Source organism: Capra hircus, chromosome 12 (genome assembly GCF_001704415.2).
Source record: "Capra hircus breed San Clemente chromosome 12, ASM170441v1, whole genome shotgun sequence".
Lineage (NCBI taxonomy): Eukaryota > Metazoa > Chordata > Mammalia > Artiodactyla > Bovidae > Capra > Capra hircus.
Window position 1 is genome coordinate 48199472 of NC_030819.1, and position 9631 is coordinate 48209102.

At 38.4% G+C, this 9631-nt stretch overlaps 1 pseudogene; it reads right to left on the minus strand.

Moving 5' to 3' along the window:
* Nucleotides 2496-4960, minus strand: LOC102172913 (annotated as a pseudogene).

Consider the following 9631-nt stretch of genomic DNA (forward strand, 5'->3'; position numbering starts at 1 on the left):
AAAGCAATTTACAAATTCAATGCAACCCCTATCAAGCTACCAGCAACATTTTTCACAGAACTAGAACAAATAATTTCAAGATTTGTATGGAAATACAAAAAACCTCGAATAGCCAAAGCAATCTTGAGAAAGAAGAATGGAACTGGAGGAATCAACTTGCCCGACTTCAGGCTCTACTACAAAGCCACAGTCATCAAGACAGTGTGGTACTGGCACAAAGACAGAAATATAGATCAATGGAAAAAAATAGAAAGCCCAGAGATAAATCCACACACATATGGACACCTTAACTTTGACAAAGGAGGCAAGAATATACAATGGAGTAAAGACAATCTCTTTAACAAGTGGTGCTGGGAAAACTGGTCAACCACTTGTAAAAGAATGAAACTAGATCACTTTCTAACACCCCACACAAAAATAAGCTCAAAATGGATTAGAGATATAAATGTAAGACCAGAAACTATAAAACTCCTAGAGGAGAACATAGGCAAAACACTCTCAGACATAAATCACAGCAGGATCCTCTATGATCCACCTCCCAGAATTCTGATGACTTTTAATGACATGTTTTGTATTCATTAGATCAACAAACATTAGTAACAGATATCAATTTAATATTGATTAGTTCACATGAATTCAAAAGCTGTTTTGGCCAGTTCCTTTAAATGTAAGCACTTTTTATTAAAAATAAAGTTATTTATAAATCAAATTTTGATAACAACTTTTAGAAGTAGAGATATCTCATATGTATAATTTGCACACAGACACAAACAGTCAAAGCTAGGGATCTCATGGCTTCACTTAAAAGCTAGTTATGAGTCAGGTGTTAAGATATAAACTTACTAGCTTACAAATAGTTGGAGTGTATTAAAGTTGTTTGTTCAGATAACTAAAGCTTACTATCTGTGCTGAGGGATCATTTCCAGAGATTTTAATTTTAAAACTGCCATTTTTCCCCTCTTTTATTCAGGTCCTGTCTGACTGAATTAAATAAGTTCTTGTAGCCTATATTTCTGGCTTTTAGAGATTTGCAAGAGAAAGTCAGTTGTTTTTAGTTTCCCAAATAATGATTCTGTCAGCTAAAGATACTAGTATCAGTGACAAGATTCTAATGAAACAGATATTTATTTTACTGGTATTATGTCTTAGAATTTTAGAACTTAATTTGTCATGTTTTCAAAGGTTTGTATGAGGCACTCAGCAAACATCTTTCTAAGGCTACAAATTAAACCCAAAGTAAAATCACTATCTTTATCTTATTAGCCCTTATATGTTAGTTTCTATTTTTTTAAATAACTTTCAAACAAATGTTACAGGTGTCAATCAACCCTTGTTCAAAATTGGCCACACATCAAATCTAGCATTATGGGAGTTTTATTCGGTAGTGAACTTTTAACTATTTATACAAATGACAAGAGATACTACACAAAACAGCCACAAGATTTTTTTTTCATCTTTTTTTGAATTGTTCGCAAACATTTCCTACATAATCCAAAATAGAACAGAGAAGGGTACATCTTTTGCTTTCAATTTGCATACAGTGGAAAAATAAGAATATATACATACATATGTATATATTTTACAAAGTTTAGCTAAGAGACACAACCAATCTCATAGTTTAAATCTATAGGTGAGAAAGTATCTAATAAAAACGATCAGAATTTAGCATCAGTCACTTCCATAACCAAGTATTAATCTGATTAATAAAACTTGCTATTAAACTTCTGGTATATACTTATACCACTATCCCATCAATTGTGCTGCTCCCCACCGGGTTCTTCACAAACAGAAAATCATTGCAAAGTAGGGGCAAGTATTTGCAAAAACAAACAAAAATCCCCAGCTTATTATAAGCATGAATGTGTGGTGGAATTTCCTCCCAAGCAAAGGGCTTTCAAATTGTTAAGAATCACCAGAACTGAGTATGTCAAGATATTTTGCCATTTATTTATATCCAACAAAGGATTGATAATTAAACTTAGTGTTCCACTTGGGGGTAGGTTGAGGGGAATTCAGCCATTTGAAAAATGACTATCTTAAAAAAAAATAACCACCAAAAATAGGTTCACTAAATTTATTTTAAAAATCATAAAATGTTTCTTACAAAAGAGCATTACATTCTGCACACTGCTCTGAATAGAAGCCAGAGACATATGGACTACTGTTACTTTTCCTCCCTGTCTCACCACCCCAAATATTACAGTGACCACAAAGCAAAATGTTCACAATAATTATATGGGCCGGGGTGGGGACCTCTTTATACCACTAACAATGAACAAACATTACAATTCACTGCACTCTGCTGCTGTTTCAAAATTTCAATGTTAGTTTTTGGACACCCTCCCCCACCCCCACCCCTGTTTTGTAAGGAACTAAAACATTACATCTGGTGAATAGCAAAAATTTTACTATATCTCAAATGCATAGTACCTATGAAGCGGAGGAATGTTGGCTTTTTAAACAGAAGCAGATTAAAGAAAAAAAAAAAAAAAAAGGATGCAGGACTCCTTCAGTTCCTCGCTGCTGCTGCTGCTGCTAACTCGCTTCAGTCTGTCTGCTCTGTGCGACCCCATAGACAGCAGCCCACCAGGCTCCTGGGTCCGCAGGATTCTCTAGGCAAGAGTACTGGAGTGGGCTGCCATTTCCCTCTCCATCAGTTCTTCACTAGTCTTAGAAAAACTTTCCAGAATACTGCTTCACACTGATCTGTAGCCAATACTGTGCATCCTATATCTGGTCCTGTGTTCCTGTAATGGTAATGATTTGATCTTTGGATCTTTCTAAAGGCTCCTCAATTTTTGTAGAAGCTTTTTACTCATGACTGATTTGTTTAATCCACTTACCACCTTTGCCAGTAAGATCCAGCCAAATCTTTGGGAATAGTTACTTGTGTAGTAATAATAGGTCCACCAAGATCACCATATGAGGCTTGACCCCCTGCACAGGAATAATCACATCCAGAGCCACCCTGAGGTTCAGAAGCCATCTGCCACTCTGATGGGCTCCATGTGTCTATTGCAGAGTCCCAGGTTGCATCAGCACTGAAACTAATCATGCCATGGTAATGGTCTCCAGGTCTTCCTCTTCTGTAATAGGCCATTATATCTCCTCTAGGTAGTGGTGGTGGTGAAAGAGGAAAATTCCGAACTCTACTACCACCCCGACCACCTCTTCCAGAAGAGAGTGAAGGAGGTCCTTGACGAGGTCTCATATCATCATAATTTTTTCTGGAAGGAGGCATAGGACCCCCACCCAGACCAGGCAGCATTCCATCAAAGCCACCTCTTCCCTGGAATGGGAACTCCCGCAGGACGTCCACAGCGGTCATCAAACATCATTGTAAAACCACCATAGTCATAGATTTCCTCATAAAAATTGGAATCATGAGGTTGAGCATGTCCTTTGATGGGAGACTCAGATATAAGATCAAAGATGATCTTTATGCACTCTCCAGACCTATCAGGTTTTCCTCCGATAGGAACGACTCTGTCAGTAGATTGAGGACAACATTCCTGGAAAAGCTTGACTGTTGTCTAAGTGTTCTCTCGAAGTTCTTTGATTTTATCACCTTGGACTCCAATAATTCCTCCTGCCAGGCTCTGATGAATCTCACAGTCAAAGTCACTTCCTTTATAGTGTTGGCAATTTAAGCATTCCACTACATCAGATTCGAGCGGGAGCTGGCTGGTTGCAGTGGGTGATGGCAACTGCAGGCCTTCTTCCAAGGTAGGGATGATTTTCTTCAGAATTTCTCCAGTCATTTCAATATCAGTACTGATACTCAATATGCGCTGGGGGTCACTGCTGTCTGGGACTGAAACACTGGCAATTGTAGTTTGTATGGAGAGCCTTAATATTCTTGCCTCCTTTTCCTATCACTGTCCCAGCATTCTTGCTCTGAAGCAGAATGCATAATTCAACCATCTCATCAGTGTTTCTAGATCTTTTAAAACCTTTTTCCTCTTCCATATTTTCAGCAGGGCATTTACCAAATTAGATACTGGTTTTGGTAAAGGTTTCCTCTGTTCATTTTCTATTTTCTTGTATTCAAGGGACAAACCAATCAGTTATTAAATATATTGTTCTAGGGAAGAACTGAAGTGTTCTGGGCGGGACCAACTGACACCCTAGTGCTGTAGTAGCCCTGCAAAGCTACCGTCCCTGTGCCACAGTGTTTCTTCAGCCAGTCACAGCGAGACAGAGAACATAGTTTCTAGTTTTTATTTACTTTATATAGCTCAGATAACTCTATTGTTTAGTGTGTTCATATTAGTGTTAATATTCTCTTTGTGGCAATCCATATGCCTTGTCCTATGACAGCACACCGGGGAATTATTCCCCAATGAGACATGTCTGCCCTACAATATAATTAAAGAAGAGATGCAATTATCTTATAGAAGTCCACTTAAATATACCAATTTTGTATACTTTCATCTAAATCCCATTGACTTTTATACCTTTAGCTTTCTTTAGGATCTGATCAACACACTTTTTTCTTAGAGGAGGAGTTTTAGAAAATTTTTGATGTTATTTCTGCTGCTATTTCCTGTCCATTTTATCTACTTTTAAATAAAAAGCTTTAGGATCCCCAGAATGGCATTGAGCCAAGGAGGACAGGCCCTTTGGCCTAACTGTTATACCAAATCATTGCTTGCCAGATATCTCAGTGTAAATTTTTCTAGCCCCTTTAAACATATATTTTAAAACTGGGGTAAATTGAAAGACTTGCTTGGCTTTTAACATGGGGTACCAGTAGCTGGTCCCTTTTGGCCTATTTAACCTGAAGTAGTGTAGTAATATCAAATTTTGTTTTAATCACATAAATGTCCATTTTATTTATCCCATTCTAGATAGCCATCCAAAGAGTTCTGTATTTGTTTGAGATAAATCCTTTTAAGAAAGTTCTACCTTGTTGGAAATTATAACTAGACTTACCTTGCAAGTTTTTTCCTGTTGACATTATAGTTATTCTAATGCTCTTAACATTTAAAAAATGAAGATCACAGTGTCCAGTCCTATCACATCATAGCAAATAGATGGTGGAAATGTGGAAACAGTGTCAGATTTCATTTTCTCAGGCTCCAAAATCAATGTGGATGGTGACTGCAGTCACAAAATTAAAAGATGCTTGCTCCTTGTAAGAATAACTATGATAAACCTAGACAGTGTATTAAAAGGCAGAGACATCACTTTGTCAACAAAGGTCTATATAGTCAAAGCTGTTTTTTTCTAGTAGTCATGTATGGATGTGAGAGTTGAACCATAAAGAAAGCTGAATGCCTAAGAATTGATGGTTTCAAATTGTGGTTCTGGAGAAGACTCTTGAGAGTCTCTTGGACAGCAAGGAGATCAGAGCAATCAATCTTAAAGGAAATCAGTCCTGAATATTCATTGGAAGTACTGATGCTGAAATTCCAATACTTTGGAGACCTAATAGGAAGAGCTGACTCATTGTAAAAGACCCTGATGATGGGAAAAATTGAGGGCAAGAGGAAAAATTGATGGTTGGGTGGCATCACTGATTCAGTAGACGTGAGTTTGAGCAAACTCAGGGAGAAAGTGAAGGATAGGGGAAGCCTGAAGTGCTGCAGTTCATGGAGTCACAGACAGTTAGACCAGACTTAGCAACTGAGCAACAGTAAATGCTCTTATTGACATCTGTAAGACACATTGAGGGGCTTTGCAGGTGGCACTAGTCGTAAAGAACCCACCTATCAATGCTGGAGACATAAGAGACATAGGTTTGATCACTGGGGATTGGGAAGACCCCCTGGAGAAATAAATGGCAACCCATCTCAGTATACTTGCTTGGAGAATCCCATGGACAAGGAGTCTAGTGGGTTACAGTCCTTGGAGTAGCAAAGAGTCCAGGTATGACTGAGCAAATAACACTAACACTGTCAAGACCAATTGAGGGGAAGCAAAGACCACAAAGGAAGCATCCCAAACTAGTTTTTCTTAGTCCTCTTAAACAACAGAAGGTGTTTTTGTTTGTTTGTTTTGTTTTTGAAATACAGCTGTTTATAATGTGAGCACTCAAGAGTCACTAATTAGTTTCTCCAGTTTTAAAGGATTTATCATTTGGTTATCAATAAAACATATATCAATAGAGATTTAAACCATTAAGACACAAAAGATTGCTCCATAAGAGAGCGGGGGAGGATATAACCTAAATCCAGAGAATTTACTCCCAAAAATAGTATGGCAAGAGCCAAGTTTTCAAAAACATAAAGAAACAAAACACACAAATACAAAATGTCCTGGGAAGATCAGTTAGAACATTTTCATCTCAAAGACACCAAGAAATAGAAGTTTGCCCCAGAAGACCTTTGTTTAAGGTTTTATTGGCTTTTAGCCTTAACTGCACAGGCAATAAAAGAGTCCACTTAAGTTTTAGGGTGAGAGTTCCTTTAATTTCCAATTGAGTAAATAGTTGTAAGTTTTGTATGTACATTTATTTAGCTGGGATATTGCCAATTTCTTGTTCCTATTTATTTTATTTAGACACCTTGATTTCCCACCTGAAATCAGTTTGTGGAGATAAAATTCCTAGTGACAACAGTGCGGTGGGCCAGTGTGTGCTGCTTGAGAGCTTAACTTCTCTGGTTTTGCCCCAGGGTTATTTTAGCCCCATATTACTTGCCTTGGGTCTCCCAGTGGATTATAAGATTTCCATGGTCAATCTTTATGTGTATTTCTGGTTGAGTAGTTTGTTAATTACATGAGTGAGTTTCCCTATAGGAACAAGCTGAACCATGTGAGGGCTTGCCTCTACCAAGCTTCTCAGACACCTGAAACACCCATTTCCAGTCAGGAGCAGAGAATCCCTTCTTCAAGATTTCAGTTTTATTTTGACAAACTCTATTAAGGTAGCCAACTCAAGGAAAAATGACAGGCTAGTCTTCCCCCAAATAACTCAGTCCCAACTTGCTCAGTGTTTAACTAGGCAAGTCTTCCCAGTTTCTAAACTAAGGCTAACCACTAAGTATCCAAACTAAATCTTCCCAGCACCTTAAACTTGAGGAACATCTGCTCAGCTCCTAAACTGAGCAGAACTTCCCAGTCCTTCAACTGAGGATACCCACCCAATGTCTATACTGAGAAATCCAGATACCACTTCTCAAAAACAAATTTCAAGGATAACTGATTCCCCAAATGAATGAAACTCAGGATCATCAACCAACATAAGAGACCCAAGAACTAGGAGAGACTCACTCAAATCCTTCTGGACTCCCTAAGGTGATGTATAAGAGGCATAAGAGGCCTCTGTTGGTACCAAGGCTCTGGATCTTCATAGAGTTCAGAGAGAGGGCAAGAGTCTACTCTGGGTCCCTTTATGGTCACCAAAAATGTTGACTTAAAAGCAGAAAGTTATATTTTTATTTGGTGGGAATTTTTAGGACTTTAAGTCCAAGAGATAGCATTTCAAGTACCCCTGAGATAACTTCTCCAAGGAGGCATGGGGAAGAGTCAGATTATATAGAGCACTGCACCACAAGTAGTCCAAACATCAAAAGATTATAGTTAATTAATGAAACCTTTGTGCAGAACAAGAAGCAATAGTTAGAAAAAGATGTGGAACAAGGCTGTATATTATAATCCTGCTTATTTAACTTATATGCAGAGTATATCATGTGAAATGTCAAGTTGGATGACTCACAAACTGGAATCAACATTGCCGGGAGAAATATCAACAACCTCAGATATGCAGATGATATCACTTAATGGCAGCAAATGAAGAGAAACTAAAGAGACTCCTGATGAAGGTGGAAGAAGAGAGTGAAAAGGCTGGCTTAAAACTCAACATTCAAAATATGAAGATCATGACATCTTGTCCCATCACTTCATGGCAAAGATTTGGGGGGGAAAGTGACAGACTATTTTCTTGGGCTCCAAAATCAATATGCATGGTGACTCTAGCCACAAAATTTAGAGACACTTGTTCCTTGGAAGAAAATGTAGGACAAAATTAGACAGTGTATTAAAAGCAGAGACATCACATTGCCAACAAAAGTCCATCTAGTTAAAGCTACGATTTTTCAGTAGTCATGTGTGGATGTGAGAGTTGAACCGTAAAGAAGGCTGAGTGAGTGAGTGACTGAAAGTCACTCATTTATGTTTGACTCTTTGTGACCCCATGGACTATCCATGGAATTCTCCTGGCCAGAATACTGGAGAGGGTAGCCTTTTCCTTCTCCAGGGGATCTTCCAAACCTGGGATCAAACCTAGGCCTCCCACATTGCAGACAGATTATTTGCCAGCTGAGGTACAAGGGAAGAAAGCTGAGTATCTAAAAATTGATGCCTTAGCATAGTGGTGCTGGAGAAGACTCTTGAGAGTCCTTGAAGAACAAGGAGATCAAACAATCAATCCTAAAGGAAATTAACCCTGAATATTCATTTCAAGGACTGATGCTGAAGCTGAAACTGAAGCTCCAATACTTTGGCCATCTGATACAAAGACCTGACTAATTGGAAAAGACCCTGATTCTGGAAAAGATTGAAAGCAGGAGGAGAACGGAGTGATAGAGGAGCAGACTGTTGGATGACATCATTGACTCAGTGGACATGAGTTTGAGCAAGCTCCAGAAGTTGATGAGGGACAGAGAAGCCTGGTGTGCTACAGTCCATGAGGTTGCAGAGTCAGGCACAACTTAGTGACTGAAACACATCAACAGCAACAAAATGAAAACCAGATATCTCAAGTTAAAGAATTTAGCACTTTCTATGTATGGCAAGATGCAAGAATCTAAGTTCAATGTAATCATTCCTTGCTTGCATATCTCAAGCTATCCTGCATTTTTCACATCCTCCCAAGCTAAATAGGGAGTGGCTGCAGCTTAATGGCTGCTGGATAGCAGATATTGTTCTCCCTACTGGGCATCCTGTGGGCTCAGAAATTCACATTTTAAGACATAGTATCACTGATGGCTGTGACATACTTGTTTACTGACATGGCAGGAAATACTCCATTTCTCAATGGTTTCAATTACTGTGAAAGGTTAATGTCAATATACTGGCTTTCCTGACAGTTCAGTTGGTAAAGAATCCACCTGCAATGCAGGAGACCCCATTTCAATTGCCGAGTTGGGAAAAGCCACTGGAGAAGGGACAGCCTACCCACTCAAGTATTCTTGGCCTTCCTTTGTGGCTCAGCTGGTAAAGAATCTGCCTGCAGTGCGGGAAACCTGGGTTTGATCCCTGGGTTGGGAAGATCCCCTAGAGAAGGGAAAGGCTACCCACTCCAATATTGTGGCCTAGAGAATAGTATGGGCTGTATAGTCCATGGCTTGCAAAGAGTCAGACACTTCTTTTCATGTGTATTTTCATACAATTCTCACACCATTTATATATGATATTATTGCATGATTCAAACTATATATATATATGTATATATATGCACACAATCTCTATAATGATATATATAACAATCTCAGTCTTATACCTATGTTTTCCTAATTCCAACTTTTCTCTATAATCAACAATATTTCCAAAATCAAAATTTTGATCTCTGTTTATTCTTGTGTGAAGACTTCCAAATCCCTGTTAATCCTGGTTAAGGCAAAATACATAGTATGTCTTATATTCAAATGACCTTACTGGGATCCCCATTTAAGTTGTTTTACACACA